The sequence below is a fragment of the Haliotis rubra genome, unplaced genomic scaffold (assembly GCF_003918875.1).
Source record: "Haliotis rubra isolate DU_JTF1 unplaced genomic scaffold, ASM391887v1 Scf1910, whole genome shotgun sequence".
Classification (NCBI taxonomy): Eukaryota; Metazoa; Mollusca; class Gastropoda; order Lepetellida; family Haliotidae; genus Haliotis; species Haliotis rubra.
The window spans coordinates 7,244-27,428 of NW_025765904.1; positions in this window are offsets into that span (position 1 = coordinate 7,244).

A 20,185-nucleotide genomic window follows, 5' to 3' on the forward strand; every position below is an offset into this window, starting at 1 on the left:
GAAACCAGTAAAATCAACATGTAGATGACAACACAATAACTTGAAAATCTCTCATGAATTCGCATGACAGTGCAATATCTGCCGAGACCATGATAATTCGAACAACGGAGAAAGTTATATGGATATACAACTTCTTTATTATAATGTAAGCGGCGTTTCGGCGGTGTACCCCTAACAGGCAGCAGTGGGTTACCTGGGATAAGAGGACACACATGAATGAGCGTGCATTGCAGGTTGTTCCGTGTGTAATAATAATAATATTCTTTATTCCTCCATCGGAGAGTACAATAACACGGACAGGCAGAAAACGTGCATTAAGTAGGAGAGGTATTTAAAAAGAAGAATACATTAGAGTCATTGGAGCGGCACTGGATTAGATTACCACATCCTCGTCAGGTTGGTTGAGCAGGTTCACTCCCAGCTCTATTGGACCAATGCTTGAGATTTCAAGCCACAGTTTATCTTGTCCACTCATCTTAGCTGTACAATGACAGATGGTATGAATGAGTAAGTCTTTGAAGCATGGCTGACACAGCGCACATATGCCTTGTGCACCTCCTGGGCGCCATGATGCACATAGCTTGACCACAAATTTGCATTGCTGTTTAAGATGTGGGAATTGTCGGGCAATGAACCAGGGCCTAGATTTTCGAAGCTCTCTTAGCGCTAAGACTGTCGTAAGTTAATGTTAATGTATGGCACTTACGACTATCTTAGCGCTAAGAGAGCTTCGAAAATCTAGGCCCAGGCTCTGTGTGGGGCCAGCAGAGGATGGATGTTCAAGAAATGTCTCATTTCAGGGTCGGCGTCGACACGTTTGTGCCATGCTACAGTTTCAGCATCAAAGATTGCCTTCTTGACAATCTGCTTCCATCGAATGTATTGGCAGAGACGTCTAGAGTAGTAGACTTCTCTCAGATAGTCACACAAGTTATATTTCGTTAGGATACGAAGTATGTCTGAGATGAATCCCCCTGGGTCAACCACACAGTTGGTTCTCAAGGTAAAGATTCGTGTCATAAGTAGCTTGTAGCTTGTATTCCTGGAAGAGGTGTGCCACAGCCTTCCAAAGGACAAGAGTTTGCTTTTGTTGATGTGGGCTTCTATGGGTAACCATCCTAGCAGAGCATTACACACGTCAGTCCTGGTTGTTTTGGGGAGATCTTGAATCACCTTAATGCAGAAACTTTGTGCTCTTTCAAGGACCAATATCATCATCATCAATCTCATCAACAGTATTATGAAATACAACCATAAGGCAATATTAGCACTGCCATCATGATACAAACATACATTATTACAAAATATCACATTATACACAATATCACAAGCATACATCATTATTCATAGTCCCACAAGGTGAGGCACACCGTAAGCAAGTGGAGTCTCGACACCATCTTGCAGCAATCTATCCTCGCGGTCTAGCCGTTCTTCAAGCTGGCGATATTTGTTCTTCTTAGGTCTCACACAACCACCACCCTGCAACTGCATCAATGTTATTTCTGTGTAGTTCTCTTGTGACCTTATCAGATTGATATGTCAACGAGATAAGTGATGTGTTCAGTTTAAACATAACATCAATCATTAATTTAATCACTCACTCGTATTAGTGTCAGTTCAGGTGAACTGTGTTCACGAGCTCAGCGCAGTGGTAAGGTGAACTGTGTTCACCAGCCCAGGGGTAACCAAAAAGTGTATCACCTGTTGTTTCAAGAGATTAGCATGGTTCAGTGACCTGAAACCTTTAAACAATATCTGCTGGCAAAGTGAGGACTCCCCGTTTCGGCGTAGCTGCTAAAACCCTTATCAAGCAAGTGATGTCTACTGGGTAGTCCCGTAAGTTAGACCTTTGGATCGAGGTAAAAATCCTTGGATGTTTGATGTTGTGACGACGGTGTTGTTTTTAGGGAATAGGACACTAGCTTTCTACCAAATGTAAAATGTGTTAACCATGAAAACGAAATAAGACACTTGTACCAGAATGTGAGTGAATTTGCCAGTTATGGCAAATGAACAATTAGACTTCAAAGTTTTCCCTACATTTCGTGGTGGAAGATACCTTTGTGTAAATGGTTATATGTTCATAGTGAAAAAGAGGAAAAGGGGAGAATGGATCTCGTGAAAATGCATGCAGAAAGACTGCATACAGATCAACACTCTCAACTGTCTTAACGACATAGTTTCTAAAATACCAAGAGACCACAACCACGGACCTGTACATAACGAAGTCAAGGTAAATATTTTCGGCTGTAGCAAAAATATTGACAATTTTAAACAATGTCATGTTTTCTTCAAGTAATCATGACGGGATTGGCAAACAAACATGCATCTCAATGCCGCTCCATAACAATAATACAATTACATAGATAGTGATGTGTGAAAATCATAATGGAAAACTACAAGGGCAATATTAAAAATATTGCATGCAACTTACTCTCTGGTGTCCTCCGATCAGTTAGACGTCCCAGACACGTTATATCAACAAAAGTTATGGTTGGTTGCACTCAGGTACACTGCACTGGTACCTTTATTGGGTAATGGATTGATCCAAAGTTATGTGCATAAGAATATATTAAGCGATATAATTAATAGGGCTGTAATGATGCATCAAACTATCGATGAATTGCAATTATTCCGAAAGCAATCAATCGATGGTAGAAATGAAAAACTATCGATGTATCGATAGTATGTGTGACTATCGATAGTTTAGTGATGGTTATTTATTCTTATTAAATAGTTGTGTTGTTTTGATATTTTTAATTGTTTAGGTGCAAATTTGCAGCTTCATTGAGTTTATTTGTAATCACAGTCACGCCTTATTGATCCAAAGTTGTCTGATAATTGGCGTGTCTGACAAATGGGATGTCTAACTTATGAGAGCAAAAGCATACATGGAATTGGAGACCCCCTTCTTCATCTCGGTTAAATGTGTGTTTAGCAATAATAAATCTTAAATAAAAAACCCCAACTTGTTTATATATACAGGATGTACAGGAGGACTGCAACAGTCACAATGGATTGACATGAGAGTGACGATGAGAGCTATCGGGATAGGTTTGTATGTTGAGGTACAATATCTTCTTATAAGTTTTCATTACTGTCAATGCATCCCACTAATATAGGACAACATTCATGATAACAGCACTCCATGTGCAGCTCGTTAAATAGACTCATTCAGAGGGCCCCAGCCGTTAAAACACCAAAATAACCAATCTAAACAAATAAATGAAATACTAAAAAGCACCAAGAATCTGCACGCCTCAGGTAAAAAGGTAGAGTGCAAAAGTGGCAGAACCGCCAAAATAGTGCCAATCTTACTCTGCTCAATAAATCAGAATGGTCTCAGTGTTAGCATTGCCGGCCCATGGGCGAGCGAGTTTAAATTTTTTATATTTTTTCATCCTTGGCATATATTCATAACAACTGAATGTTTAATTTGGTCAAATCCCTTGTCAGAAAGTGCCCACAGTGCGGAGAGTTTCTGGACTTTTGTGAGTCCAGAATTAAATTGTGACGTGTTACACTGTATTTTGTTCAGAACATTCCATGTGTGTGTTAATTTTTCATTTTCAGCGATAATATTGAAAATAAGATTTTCTGGCAACTATTTTCAATGTCTATCCAAACTGACATTAGAAGATGTTGCCTATCTAAGCTATCTAAGTGAAGTCCTTGATGTAGCACTATAGTCCCTGTCTTTTAGGATCTCTCTGCAGCAGTTAAAACATGCTTGCGTCGCAAGACTCTGCCTCCGTGCATTTGCCTTGTGAACAGGCTGAAGTGTTCAGACAGGCTGATCAAATCAACCAGATGATGAAGAAGATAATGAAGAAGGTAATTCTTCTTCAGGAAAAGACAGTAACAGTGATGGGGAGTTTGCCCAGTAATAGAACTGACTTTAAAATTGTGAGTGGATGTGCTACTGTAGCCCCACCATAATAATAGGTGATCTACTTTCATATTGATATTCGTTATCATTCTTCCTGAAAATGGATTTGTTTTATTCCAAATTATCATAGGGTCACATATTATTCTCAGTAATTTGAATTTCTGTCCATTGAGCTCTTACACCGGATAACATACTTAAAGGTCACATGCAACGTAAAACACAGCTTTGCAGATTCTGATACCTTTCGGTATGGACTTACCGAAACAAATCATCAAAAATGCAAATTCAACATATAAAGTTGAAAAATAACGCGATGAAAAAAACCGCGCGAAATCGTAGTTGAAACGATTGACTAACTTTCCCCCAGCGCTTGGGGGAATTGAAGTGGTTTCAACAGCTGGGCTGCGCTCATAACACATGCGCAGTGAAATAGGTTCGCGGAGCTTGGAAGCGGGTTGTCCGGTGAATGTTCGGTGAAGGCTTTGGTGTGAGCTATTTTTCTAATGTTTTGTTGATATTTCACAGGCGCGAGCTTTATATATGTTATGACAGTAAATAAACTGTTTATATAATTTCATTTGTCTATTTCACCACACGTTCTTCTTACCGAGTCACTTTCTCAGTTCGATACTTAAAAGCAATGTCATTATTTAGCGTTGACAGAATTTCTAACTGTGATATAGATATGTCGTTGTCACAGACAAAACTCAATGTCTTGTTTTATTGACACCTGTGTGTCTGTCTGCCTGTCTGCTAATGACAATATTCAATACACAACTTCGATCACTGACCACATGCAATTTGAACTTAACACCCATCAGGCTATACACCATAAACAAAACGCAAAAGAGACCGAGTTCGGTCTCTGTCACATTATGTAATTACACAGACAGGCAGGTGTGATACTTGAACACATGACATGTTATGATGTCTGTTGATTGCAAAATGTTATACACAAAAAATGAGCATGTATTTACAAAACCCAACATCTCTATATATACACACACTATGAGCCGTGAGAGCATCTGCAAATGAACCAGCCGTTACACTTGAGTGCACACCCACCCGCTCTGACTGGCTTCGGTATCCCGGCTGCTTCGTTTCTTGGGAAGTAAACCCAAGTACAAAATATTGCACTTTTGATTTGCGATTGTACGCTTATAATTTTGTTTTTACGTTTTTTCATAACCAGCAATGTATATTATATGTCATGAATAAGTGATAATTGTGTTTTAATTATGTTTGATTTTTTGGTTGCATGTGACCTTTAAAGTAGTTGTCAGCAATAGTCAGACGTCCCTGCTTAAATCTTCAATCCTGATTTATGTGACAGCGTATCCCAATATTCGACCATTTCTTTCTTCATAGCCTCAATAAGTCCCGTTTGGTTTATTCTGATCTTCATTAGTTCCCACACACATTCTCAATGGGGTTAAGATCTGAGCTGTAGCTGGGCCAGTCTCAAACTTGAACATATTCGTCCGACAACCACTGTTATGTGTAGCCTGCAGTGTGTTTTGGGTCGTTATCATGCTGGAAAATCCAATTATCTTCATATAGTACTCGGGCCGATGGAAGGGGGTGACCATTTAATATGTAAACATATCGTTCCTTCGTCAAATTTCCGATGTCAATACACAACGGCGTCACTCCACGTGATGATATCCATCCCCACATGTGAAATATCGGGCTGTTTTGGGCGTTGGTAGATAAGTTTCACTGTATCTTTTGTCCAATTGTTCACATCAGCAAAGAAAACATTATCCCAATCTTGATTTTCGTGAGCACTACACCAGTTTAAACGTTTTTCTTTTTGTGTATCTTTGATCAATGTTGAAGAAATTCCGCGCTTTTTCACGCAGTAAAGTCTTTGTAATTCTTGTCTAAGGGTTTCATTACATACCTGAAGACTTCCTCTATTAATCGTCTCAATTTTCCCTACTCACAATCTGACCGAATCGAAGGCGATCTGTAGTAGGCCTACTGAACTTCCTTGGCCTCCCTAGCCCTGTCTTGTGCTCAATCCCAACTCCTGACTGAATATTCTTCAAAGTTCTGTATACTGTTGGCAAAGGAATGTCATGTCTACCAGCTAACTCTTTTGCATTAGTCACACCCCTTTCAAAATCATCTAGAACCAGTCATCAAAGGAAGCCGTCTGCTACACCTGGGGAGATAACTCTTGATGTAGTAATGTTCATTCTTAAGCCTACAGGAGCGGTGGGGTAGCCCAGTGGTTAAAGCGTCCGCTCGTCACGCTGAAGACCCGGCTTCGATCCACACATGGGAACAATGTGTGAAGCCCATTTCTGGTGTCCCCAGAAATATTGAGTACTTTCCTACATAATGTAACACCTATTTAAAATTGTATTATCAGTATCACTAAACAAAGAGTTTGTCTATAATTTCTGGAATACTATACATGTACTTGACCTGTCAGTCAAGCTTTGAAGAGGTCATTGTAAGACAATCCTCAAAGGATACGAACGTCATAAAACATTCAAAGAATGTGTATTCGTACAATAGTTTGAATCGTTGAATATATATCCATAGCTAAATTTGCCTACAATCGCTAGTACCTGAAGGGATGGTGTAAATCCACCTGGGATCCATGCAGGAAGCAAGATCATTGTAAATCCTTATGGTCTCTGGTATGGTGACCTACTTTCAGCAATGTTCAGTAATTTACATAGAAATATCATTGTTACATGCAAGTTTCAGATATTTACTGTCCTTTGTTGATAGGTATATTCATCGTTTGAATTTGTTGTTTTTTATCAATGCATAGCTTCATAGTTATGACATGGCTGAAATACTGCCGAAGTGACTTTGAAGTCAGTCATTCACACCGAGGTGGACAAAAAGTGATGAATTCTGACTGTGGAAGACGTTTGTAAAGTTATGACTTTCTCACTCCATGTTACCCGGAAGAGAAAACTGGTATGCTAAATATCTGAAAAGATCAATTTGTCCTAGATTGAATATTGACGATATAAAATAATGTCCGAAAAATCTGCAATTCATCAAAATTAGTCTTAATTCCTCTGTACAATGCCATTGAACTAATCTACCTTCTTTGGTGAATCATTTTTGGAGATCCACTCTGAATGGCGCCATTCTGAGAAGTTGACCGATGTTCTAATGTTACTGGCAAACTTCGGTTACGATTTCGCACTTCAGTCAGCAAACAGAACGCATTGTTTACAACAGCCTTATTAGGCATTTGGAACTTGTCCAAGTGAATGGAATGTAGAATCAATGTTTCCTTTTTCCTCCAAGTGGTGATATTGATTTGACATGTTAGAAATGGACAAACCGAATGAAATAGGATATCAAGCAATAAGTTTTGATATTGGTTTATCCAACTGAACATTGAATTTCATTTCGAGATCTTTTTGTTTAGTGTGTGGTAGTTAAGGATATTTCGGGTAAGGTTTGAGTTCTATTTGGGGTTGGGATAATATATAATGGGTTATTAGTGTGTTCTCGGCTATGCTGATACGCATAGCCACAACACACCCAGCAGGTTGTGCCTGGCATGTGCAGCACATGCACTGCCTGCCTCAAGTCCAATAAAGGGAGTAGCTTCACAGCACTCCTTGTCTTTATCCACTGGTTCACCAGAGGTGAGGACATTTATTTCAGTTGCTTGAGTCCTGGTAATCCACACCATGTATATAGTTTTTTTGGTTACATAGGAAATTAAGATATTTATTTGTTTTGGACATAGGCTCTGAACTCAGAGCCATGTCTCATTAGGGTTTGGAGTTAGGTTATATTGTTAAGGTATAGATTAGGTTAGGTTGTTAGGTTAGGATAGGTTTAGGTTTTGTAAAAAATTTATTGAGTTTCTCTTTTAAATTTGTTATGTGTTTACCAGCAATGGGCTTCACACATTGTACCCATGTGGGGATTCGGACCCGGGTCTTCGGCGTGACGAGCCAACGCTTTAACCATTAGGCTACCCCACCGCCCCACTGGGCAGAGAAGCCCTATTACATGTGATTGTTGCCCTGACGACAGCAACTGACGCGACTGGTGAACACTGCAAGTCGCATTGTATTGCCTGTCCCAATGCTTGCGATGAAAGGGCGCCTTTGTAAGTTTGTCTATGATTAATTTATCAACTGGATCGATGTGTAAACAAAGGATTCGATTTACCTCTGATTATGTCCCTTTGAACAGTATGTAGTGAAAACGGCATGACACAACTAACTGTTATCATCTTATCCGGGCTTTGATGTATATGGTTTCCTACACCACAGAGGCACAAACATCACTCGGAGAGATATCCAAAAGTGGGGATCTTGTTCCAGTGGGGTATTTCAACATCCATTTGGCCGACAAGTGACTGTGAGTTTGACTTATGAATACTATGTTTCGTTCATATATTCCCAGCAAATAGCTTTTAAGGTAACGAAATATATTACGAAATAGTACCGGCACTGAATAATGGACGATGGATGGATACCACTACGTTAGAAATCGTAAATTGAATATAGTGGTGAACCTGTAAAGTAGGCTTTTTTTGCTCGTTATTTTCAGACATATTACTTAACCTTGTGCACTCTTACATACCTAAAGGGCAAACTAATGCGAACTGCAGATTCTAACTGTGCCTAAATGCTGTTATGTTATGCAAGAAAAAATATCCCTTTATCCTGGCATAGTGCTGGTACTGAGAGAAACATTATATGTACGTGTTAATTTACATTTTCAGTGGTCATGCCGAATTTATTTGAAAATCAGATCTTCTGGCAACTATTTTGGCTTGTCAGAGTTGTGTCCCTCAGGTACATCCGAAAGTTAGTCCAATGACGCGACTAATGCTATAGTTCTAAGTTTGTCAGCAAGATACCATTGCTTATGGGGTTTCGTCAATATGAGAAATATTTGTGACCTGCATCAATTGAGGCTTTCTTCCAACATTACCCTGACACACTGGTATGCTGTACCAAGCAGCAATAAACCTAATCCACTCACTCACTCATTTCGATTTTGACAAAAGTGGCTGACGAATGACCACAAAATGTTTTTCAAAGTTGCGTATGTGGTGGACATGTTGAAAATCAGATTTGAACCTCCTACAGAATTTAGAATAGATAATGAAATCAAAGAGGCAAAAGGTGCAGAAAATTAGATGTCAAAGAGTTCCGACCAAACATCGCCATTAAAGGTCGAATCCAAACAGAAAACTAAAGGCCAAGACGGAAGGAACTCAGTCCTATGGTTGATATGTGATGCTCTTAAAGGGGAAGTGTACACGAAAACATCACGCTTTTCTCTTATGTGAAACAAAATGGAATTTTTGATTAGTTAATACCAATACTTGAAGATATATACTCATTTTCCTTTCAATGAAGGTATAACCCTCAATATAAGTGCTGAAATGTTATGCCATTATGAGGCCTTTGTTTGCCGAGCTAAACAGGCCAGACTTACCCCACTTTGATTATGATGTAATTGGTGCCAATTGGTTTCCTGTCTTTTCCCAAAGCAAAAGATATAAATACTAAAAATAATCACGTGCAAAAAGTGTGTAAAAATACGAAAAAAGTATTAGAACTGAAAATGTAAGCAGCAGGACACATTGATCGTGTGTTGTTTCATTCATAAACCTCACCTCAATGAAAATACCAAATATGTATAACAACGTTGATGTACATGAGATGACATCACTATCGGGAAGCGACTTTCACTAAAATGCATGTTCACACGAACACGAGTACACCGGAAATTTGGAAGAAAACTTTCGTTGTTTCGTTTCATGCATGTTATAAAACTTATGAGCAAGTGCATGCAACGAGTAGACGAACGTTAGCCGAATGAAGCAACTGCAAACAAAGAAACGGGGTGCTACGGAGTAGTTTAATGTAGGAGGCAGTACGAGGCGATGACAACGGACATGCATCGTGACGTCGGTTACCAAGGGGGCAGACGGGCAAGACGTAGTGACGTCATTACAGTATGACGTCATGCAAAAAGTGTACTACAGAACAACATTCTTCCGCAACCTCTAATGAAACCGGTTTCGGTTTGAAACCATAAAAATAACAAAAATACGCTATTTTGTCAACTTAAAGCATGTAAGACGTGGGTAATAAATAAAATACCACACTCGGTCTCATAACATACGAATTATACGTAACTCGTGACCTTCCTATGGTCAGATACCATAGGAAGGACACTCGTTTCGTATAATTCGTATGTTATGAGACCTCGTGTAGTATTCTCTATATATTTTTTTCAATCAATTTGATTTCTTTAAATATGCTAAAATCAGGTTGTTCAAAAAAGGTCAGATAAAGTGTGAATATTATCATGAAAACGTTGTCTAAATCAACAAATGTAAGCAGTATGTGCTTGATTGTAATAGGACTGTTGCAAAGGATGCAAAAAGGGGGATTTTCACCTCACCTCAATAAAAATCAATGTGTATAAATGTGTGTCCAATACACACAACTTCATCACAGCAGTGTCTTCACGTTCATTGAGACGCCACCAGACACGTCTTGCACCTATCTTGTAAGTCTAGACTGTGCCTCGATTCGTCTGAAATCATTACAGATCATAGGGAAATATCACAGATTTTACGATCTGAACATTACTGGCATCTGGTAAGAATGTATGGATTTGTTAACGACAGTTCAATAACGGATGCCGTGCATGCAATTCGTTGTGTGCAGACGATTTCTCAATAACCTGACAGTAGCCTGGCGTGTAGAGCAGTGCATAGTGTATAGCAATGTGCCCGGGTGTTTGGGCTCCATGTCTTAGAGCATCATTTCTGACTTAAGGATTCCAGACATTTGTTCTTGACATTGGGCGCTCAGCGCATACCTGTCATTATATTCTGCGCTGACCTGTTACAAAGTGAGTGTCAGTAGGACTGAAGTGACTTTCATAAATTATCTGCACCTTCAAACCCCCACATAATATTTATTCAAGTTCTTTAAAACATATAGGCAACTACATCAAGCCATCAAAAGTGAAAGCAGCTACAAAAAGCCACCAAAAGTTAATTGCATGCAACAATCCACCAAAGGCAGATCACCATGCTAGGGACCAAGGGGACTTACAGTACATTTGCTTCCTGCATGGGCCCTAGCTGGATTAACACCATCCCCTCAGCCGTTAGCAATTTAGACACATCTAGCCATACATGAATATAGTGACTGACTGACTGACTGAGTTTGGTTTTACGCCGCTTTTAGCAATATTCCAGCAACATCACGGCGGGGGACACCAGAAATGGGCTTCACACATTGTACCCATGTGGGGATTCGAACCCGGGTCTTCGGCGTGACGAGCCAACGCTTTAACCACTAGGCTACCCCACAGCCCCATGAATATAGTGAGTAGTTATGATGCTTAAAGGTCACATGCAACGTAAAACACAACTTTGCAGATTCTGATACCTTTCGGTATGGACGTACCGAAACAAATCATCAAAAATGCAAATTCAAGTTATAAAGTTGAAAAATAACGCGATGAAAAAAAACTGCGCGAAATCGGAGTTCAAACGATTCACTAATTTTCCCCCGAAAATTTCGGGGGAAAACGGGTTTCAACAGCTGGGCTGCGCTCATAGCATGTGCGCAGTGAAATAGGTTCGCGCAACTTGGAAGCGGGCTGTCTGGTGAATACTCGGTGAAGGCTTTGGTGTGAGCTATTTTTCTAATGTTTTGTTGATTTCTCACAGGCGCGAGCTTTATATATGTTATGACAGTAAATAAACTGTTTATATAATTTCATTTGTCTATTTCACCACACGTTCTTCTTACCGAGTCACTTTCTCAGTTCGATACTTAAAAGCAATGTCATTAGTTAGCGTTGACAGAATTTCTAACTGTGATATAGATATGTCGTTGTCTCAGACAAAACTCAATGTCTTGTTTTATTGACACCTGTGTGTCTGCCTGCCTGTCTGCTAATGACAATATTCAATACACAACTTCGATCACTGACCACATGCAATTTGAACTTAACACCCATCAGGCTATACACCATAAACAAAACGCATTGATTTATGGCCCGAGTTCGGTCTCTGTCACATTATGTAATTACACAGACAGGCAGGTGTGATACTTGAACACATGACATGTTATGATGTCTGTTGATTGCAAAATGTTATACACAAAAAATGAGCATGTATTTACAAGACCCAACATCTCTCTATATACACACACAATGAGCCGTGCAGGCGGCATCTGCTAATGAACCAGTCGTTACACTTGAGTGCACACCCACCCGCTCTGACTGGGTTCGGTATCCCGGCTGCTTCGTTTCGAGGGAAGTAAACCCAAGTACAAAATATTGCACTTTTGATTTGCGATTATACGCTTATGATTTTGTTTATTTGTTTTTTCATAATCAGCAATGTATATTATATGTCATGAAGAAGTGATAATTGTGTTTTAATTATGTTTGATTTTTTGGTTGCATGTGACCTTTAAAGTAGTTGTCAGCAATAGTCAGACGTCCCTGCTTAAATCTTCAATCCTGATTTATGTGACAGCGTATCCCAATATTCGAGCACTTCTTTCTTCATAGCCTCAATAAGTCCCGTTTGGTTTATTCTGATCTTCATTAGTTCCCAAACATTCTCCATGGGGTTAAGATCTGAGCTGTAGCTGGGCCAGTCTCAAACTATAACATATTCGTCCGACAACCACTGTTATGTGTAGCCTGCAGTGTGTTTTGGGTCGTTATCATGCTGGAAAATCCAATTATCTTCATATAGTACTCGGGCCGTGGAAGGGGGTGACCATTTAATATGTAAACATATCGTTCCTTCGTCAAATTTCCGATGTCAATACACAACGGCGTCACTCCACGTGATGATATCCCACCCCACATGTGAAATATCGGGCTGTTTTGGGCGTTGGTAGATAAGTTTCACTGTATCTTTTGTCCAATTGTTCCCATCAGCAAAGAAAACATTATCCCAATCTTGATTTTCGTGAGCACTACACCAGTTTAAACGTTTTTCTTTTTGTGTATCTTTCATCAATGTTGAAGAAATTCCGCGCTTTTTCACGCAGTAAAGTCTTTGTAATTCTTGTTGTCTAAGGGTTTCATTACATACCTGAAGACTTCCTCTATTAATCGTCTCAATTTTCCCTACTCACAATCTGACCAAATCGAAGGCGATCTGTAGTAGGCCTACTGAACTTCCTTGGCCTCCCTACCCCTGTCTTGTGCTCAATCCAAACTCCTGACTGAATATCCTTCAAAGTTCTGTATACTGTTGGCAAAGGAATGTCATGTCTACCAGCTAACTCTTTTGCATAAGCCACACCCGTTTCAAAATCATCTAGAACCAGTCATCAAATGAAGCCGTCTGCTACACCTGGGGAGATAACTCTTGATGTAGTAATATTCATTCTTAAGCCTACAGGAGCGGTGGGGTAGCCCAGTGGTTAGAGCGTCCGCTCATCACGCTGAAGACCCGGTTTCGATTCCACACATGGGAACAATGTGTGAAGCCAATTTCTGGTGTGTCCCAGAAATATTGCTGGAGTATTGCAAAAAGCGGCGTAAAACTAAACTCACTCTTAAGCCTACAAGGGTTGCCTCCCATATTTAGTGCTTTCCTACATAATGTAACACCTATATAAAATTGTATTATTTTCACCTTGTATATAAAGGAGCTTGGAAGTGTCGTGGAAGGACATGAAGCGGACAGACATCACTATGCTGATGACTCTCAAGTCTACAGATCCATGGAGTCAAGGCCACTTCAGGCGCACATGGCTTTGAGTGAATTGAGCACTTGTTGTGAAGATATCAAGGCGTGGATGCATTACAACAAACTAAAACTGAATAGTGACAAGACGGAATGCATTGTCCTAGGGCCACAGAAAAGGAGATCACAGTGTGGTCTTACATGTTTTGGGTTTGATAATACAAACATCCAAATCGCTGACAAGGTCAAAGACCTTGGTGTGATAATCGACTCAGATGTGTCACTGGATGATCACGTTTCCCATCTAGTCCAGAGCTGCTTTGCTCAGTTGCGTACTATTGGACATATCCGACCATATCTCACCACCGAATCTGCCACCACTCTTGTCCTGTCTCTAGTTATGAGCAGGATTGATTACTGTAACTCTCTTCTCGCTGGGGCCACTAAGACACAGATAAGGAAACTTCAGCGTGTGCAAAACGCTGCTGCACGTATAGTGACCCAGTCACGTAAATCTGATGACGCTCTGAAACTCCTACATTCTTTACACTGGCTGCCCATTCACTATATGATTCAATTCAAGCTTCTGTTCGTCACTTTCCGCTGTCTGTCTGGATCTGCCCCTTCATATCTGGCCCAGTCCCTCACACAGCACCGCCCATGTCGCTCTCTCCGTTCACAGGATAAACATTTCCTCGTTATCGCCACTGTGAGGTCATCTACTTATGGTGAAAGGTCCTTTTCGTATGCAGCCTCTACAGCCTGGAATCAACTACCTCAATATCTACGTGACTGTACAGAACTTTCTAATTTTAAATCTTTACTAAAGACTCACTTTTTTCAGATTAGCTTATGAGTGTAAACGATAATTCATTGCATTGTTTCCATGTATCTCTCTAATCTTTTATTCTCTCCTATAGTCTGTTTGTATGTACATCTATGTCTTGCGCTTTGAGCATGTTGTACATGGAAAACAGCGCATTTCAAGCATGCTATTATTATCAGTATCAGGAAACAAAGAGTTTGTCTATAATTTCTGGAATACTATACATGTACTTGACCTGTCAGTCAAGCTTTGAAGAGTTCATTGTAAGACAATCCTCAGAGGATACGAACGTCATAAAACATTCAAAGTATGTGTATTCGTACAATAGTTTGAATCGTTGAATATATGTCATTTTAATCCATAGCTAAATTTGCCTACAATCGCTAGTATCTGAAGGGATGGTGTAAATCCACCTGGGATCCATGCAGGAAGCAAGATCATTGTAAATCCTTATGGTCTCTGGTATGGTGACCTACTTTCAGCAATGTTCAGTAATTTACATAGAAATATCATTGTTACATGCAAGTTTCAGATATTTACCGTCCTTTGTTGATTGGTATATTCATCGTTTGAATTTGTTGTTTTTTATCAATGCATAGCTTCATAGTTACGACATGGCTGAAATACTGCCGAGGTGACTTTGAAGTCAGTCATTCACTCCTTTCTATATTGACTATATGTTTGTTGATGTCGTTTAGTTTAAATAACACCCACCCGGACTTTATTAGTTTGAATAGTGAGAAGTTACGGAGTAACGTCCCTTCTGTTGACAACACACTGATTACCGGAGAGATATTTTGGTAAAACTATGGATTAATAGAAGTGTTACCTCAACTGTCGTTGGTAGTACAAGTTCATACTGACACAGGGAACACGTTCGGAAGGCAATATGGTGTCGATTGATGTTTACCGAGCGAGAATCTGCAGTTTCTCCCAGCCGAAGGGGACACGGCAAGTGAGGCTACACAAAGAGAGTGAGTACTCGCCAGTCGTATCAGGCTCAGATGTCCACTTCAGGATACTTATTTGTACATTGCTCATGTCTATATATCTGTCTTCGTCATACGCCTTGATCGGTTGGCTAGAAAATACTAACCTCGAACATATTTTGCCCAAAGAGAATATTTACATGTGTCAAACATGTGACGTCATTGCTGACCTAGTCTTGTCTATGTACATACACCATGCTCCATTTGCACGTGGGATGTGCTTTCTCGGTGGCGACGTGCCGCCCGTGGGTGTTGTTACTCAGAATCTATTGTGTGCAAATGATATCGAAACCAACCCAGGACCTGTTTCTCCTGAGCAAGTGAGAGATGATATTTTAGCGGAAATTCGTGACGTCAAGTCGGATTTGTCTGCTCTAGTTAGTGCCTTGAAAACTGAAGTGAGCACAATCGGTTCTAGATGTGATCTACTAGAAAATTCTGTGACTAAGATTAAATCAGATATCGACAGAAGAAATCAAAATTGTGATATCATACATGATGATGTTGACGCCGTCATGGAGAGAGTTGACGCTATCGATGAACGTCTGGTAATGGTGAATGATGAGTTGGACAAGCTTGAATTCTTCAGTCGTCGTGATAACGTTGTTATCCATGGCGTTCCGGAAGCAGAAGGGGAGAAATCTATCTCATGCAAGGATACTATTCTCTCTCTATTCTCCGCCCATTTGACTTTTAAAACTTGGCAACCATCTGACGTTGTCCGTGCCCACCGCCTTGGGCGTAAGCGTCCAGACTCTGCCAAACCACGCCCGATCATTGTGAAAGTGTCTGACGATAAAGTCCGAGCACTGAAAGCCAGGCCTATTCTGAAGGAAGACGGATATGGTATATCCAGTGATTTGACCACACGCCAACGTCAGCAGCTGCAAGCTCTTAAAGGAATTATAATTGGCTTGAATTATGATTGGCTTGAAGGTTATGATATATTTTATAGCCCTGCAATCAAGCTACAGACTATGGCAGACATTCCGGTGGTGTTTGTATATGTATCCATCATGGTCTTAGAAACTTATGCGAACACATAACAACTGATCTCGACCACTTTTTATGTCTCAACTTGCTAAGGAATTGTTTTCTCTCGATAAAGATGTCAACCTGATATGTACATACATCCCTCCGACAGGACCAACTTACTATAAACGTAAGACGTATAACTGTAATATTGAACAACTAGAACGATATCTTTTAGATAACCTTCAAGGCATGACTGAGTGTCATACTCTTATTTGTGGCGACTTCAACGCACGTACAGGTAAAGAAAATAACTTAATTGACTTTGTCTAATGATGATGATGTGAATAATGTATTTCATGATGTTAATGATGATGCCTACCCTATTGAAGATCGTAATTCCCATGATAATGTTATTAACGGTTTTGGTAGAGTGTTGTTAGACTTATGTTATGCCTTCAAACTGTTCATAGTGAATGGTAGCGTACACGGAGACGAACAAGGCGAATATACATACAATGGCCAGCAGGGTTCCAGTGTCAACGATTATTTTGTTTGCTCACCTGACTTTTTCCCATTTATACATACCGGTCTTAAATGTTGGTGAAAGGGTGGACTCGGATCATTTACCGTTGGAATTGACTTGCCTATTACCAGATATGATAAATATGAGTGACGGTTGTAAAGATGTCTATTCCAAAGAAAGATATATCTGAAACGAGTCTTTTAGTAAAACATATTTAGATACTTTGCAGAGTAATATTACTTCTCTTGTTACGAACATCTCCTGTCAAAACTTGATTGTGATCCGAACGGTGCTTTAGATGATTTTGTCCACGTTATACTAGAATCAGCAGAATGTATGAAGAAAACATTTAAGTCAAACAAACAGAGCAGTAAGCCAACAGTAGACAAAGACTGCAAGACTGCTAGACGAGATGCTCGCAAAGCATTTTCGCACTGAGAGTAACAGACAATATTTTTGCAAAATGAGAAATAGATACAAAACTTCATGTAGAATATATAAAGGTAGGTTGCGTTATCAAAACCTAAGAAGACTTAATGAGTGTGTCCATAATCTCGTTAAATTTTGGAAACAAATCCCTTCCTTTAGAAATCGAACTAATCCTAAAATAAATATTTCCAAACCTGAGTGGTTGATTCATTTTAAGAGAGTGTTCTCAAATGATTCTATTCTTCAGAACGATAACAGTGTTTTTGATGATGATGTTCGTGATCTCAATCTTGATTTGGAATATGAAAGTATCGATAAATTGATTTTAGAAACACAAATTTCTGATGATGAAATTAAAAATGCGATTACTCATTTAAAGAGTGGCAAGGCAGCTGGACCTGACTACGTTGTGATTGAAATGATAAAATGTTCTGAGGTCGAGTTAATGCCCTTCCTACGGAAATGTTTCAATTCTATATTTGACAGAGGTGTATTTCCAGATAACTGGTCTCGTTCAATTATTGTTCCATTACATAAAAAGGAGCTTTAGACAACCCGGATAACTATAGAGGTATATCGTTAATGAGTATTTTAGGCAAGGTATTTACAACCATATTAAATAACAGAATTTCAAATTGGTCAAATATGAGAAACCTGATTCCTGAATGCCAAGCCGGTTTTAGGAAAGAATATTCAACTGCAGATCATATTTTCACATTATATGCCATAATCCAAAAATGTCTTTCACGAAGTAAGCACAAATTATATGTTGCTTTTGTTGATTTCAAGAAAGCTTTTGACTCTGTAGATCATTCCAAATTGTGGTATTGTTTAAAAAAATCTTGTTTACAAGGAAAAATGTATAATATTCTAAAGTCAATGTATTCTAACATAAAATCGTGTGTACGTTGTGGTGATGATGTAACCGACTTCTTTGATTGTCCCATTGGGTTACGACAGGGCTGTATCTTAAGTCCAGTGTTGTTTTCTTTCTTTATAAGTGAACTGTATTATGATATTACAATCTCTGGTAAACACGGCGTTCAAATGTTTCCTGATATGCTTGAAATTTTCATCCTACTTTTTTGCTTATGATGTGATCTTGGTGTCCAATACTATTACTGGCTTACAAAATCAACTCAGTATCTTAGAACGTTACACAAACGATTGGAAACTCTCTGTTAATTTTGAGAAAACAAATATTGTTATCTTCAGAAGAGGCGGCCCCGTCGCTTCAAAAGAGAAATGGTTTTTCAATGGCAAGTTACTGACTATCGCTAATCACTATACCTACCTTGGTTTTGTTTTCTCACACGATGAATTTTAAAATCTTAATCTTAGCTTGTAAAAGATTTCTAAATGTTGGACAAGCAACGCCAAATTGTATGGTTTATGGGGAATGTGGGAGATATCCAGTTTATATAAATTCACAAATCAGATGTTTGAAGTATTGGCTTAAGATTCTGGAAATGCATGAACAACGAATACCTAAAATAGCTTATAATATGCTTGTTCATCTTGATAACATGGGCAAGACAACTTTGGCTTCACATATTAGAAATCTTTTATTTTCTCATGGCTTTGGGATTTGCATGGTTAAATCAGACAGTGGGTAATGTAACTCTGTTTCTTAAACGTTTCCGAGAACAGTCAGTTAATATGGTCCATCAAGAATGGCATTTGACTCTCGAAAATGGTTCAAGGTATGATTTATATAGGTCCTTTAAGAGCCTTATCCAACCAGAAATATATTTATCTGTATTGACATCAAGAAATATCAGACGCACATTTGTTCAGCTCCGACTAGGTTTATTAGATTTAAGTATTAATAAAGGAAGAAGATTGTCTATAGAAAGAAATATGAGAATTTGTCCATTATGCACTTCATCTATTGAAGATGAAATTCATTTTATATTTGTATGTCCATATTATGATGATCTTAGAAGAAAATATATTTCAAGTAATTATCTATCAAAATATCCAACGATAGCCTTTGTCTCGATTCTCACTTCCAGAAATGAAACTGTTATCCGTAACCTTTCTCTATTTGTAAAGCATGCTGTTGTCTTGAGAAATGATAGGTTATCTAAGCAATAACCATTATAATTGCCATTGTATTATGTACTGTAGTTATGTATATGTATGCAACCCCTTGTATATGGGCCGGAGGCCTTGAATACAATAAACTTGACTTGACTTGACTTGAATACCATGAAGGAGAAAGTAAAATGAAACGACGAGATTTATGCAGCAGAAAGAACATATTTTATTTTTTGTGCTAGAGGGGGACAAAAAGTGATGAATTCTGACTGTGGAAGACGTTTGTAAAGTTATGACTTTCTCACTCCATGTTACCCGGAAGAGAAGACTGGTATGCTAAATATCTGAATAAGATCAATTTGTCCTAGATTGAATATTGACGATATAAAATAATGTCCGAAAAATCTGCAATTCATCAAAATTAGTCTTAATTCCTCTGTACAATGCCATTGAACTAATCTACCTTCTTTGGTGAATCATTTTGGAGATCCACTCTGAATGGCGCCATTCTGAGAAGTTGACCGATGTTCTAATGTTACTGGCAAACTTCGGTTACGATTTCGCACTTCAGTCAGCAAACAGAACGCATTGTTTACAACAGCCTTATTAGGCATTTGGAACTTGTCCAAGGGAATAGAATGTAGAATCAATGTTTCCGTTTTCCTCCAAGTGGTGATATTGATTTGACATGTTAGAAATGGACAAACCGAATGAAAAAGGATATCAAGCAATAAGTTTTGATATTGGTTTATCCAACTGAACATTGAATTTCATTTCGAGATCTTTTGTTTTGTGTGTGGTAGTTAAGGATATTTCGGGTAAAGTT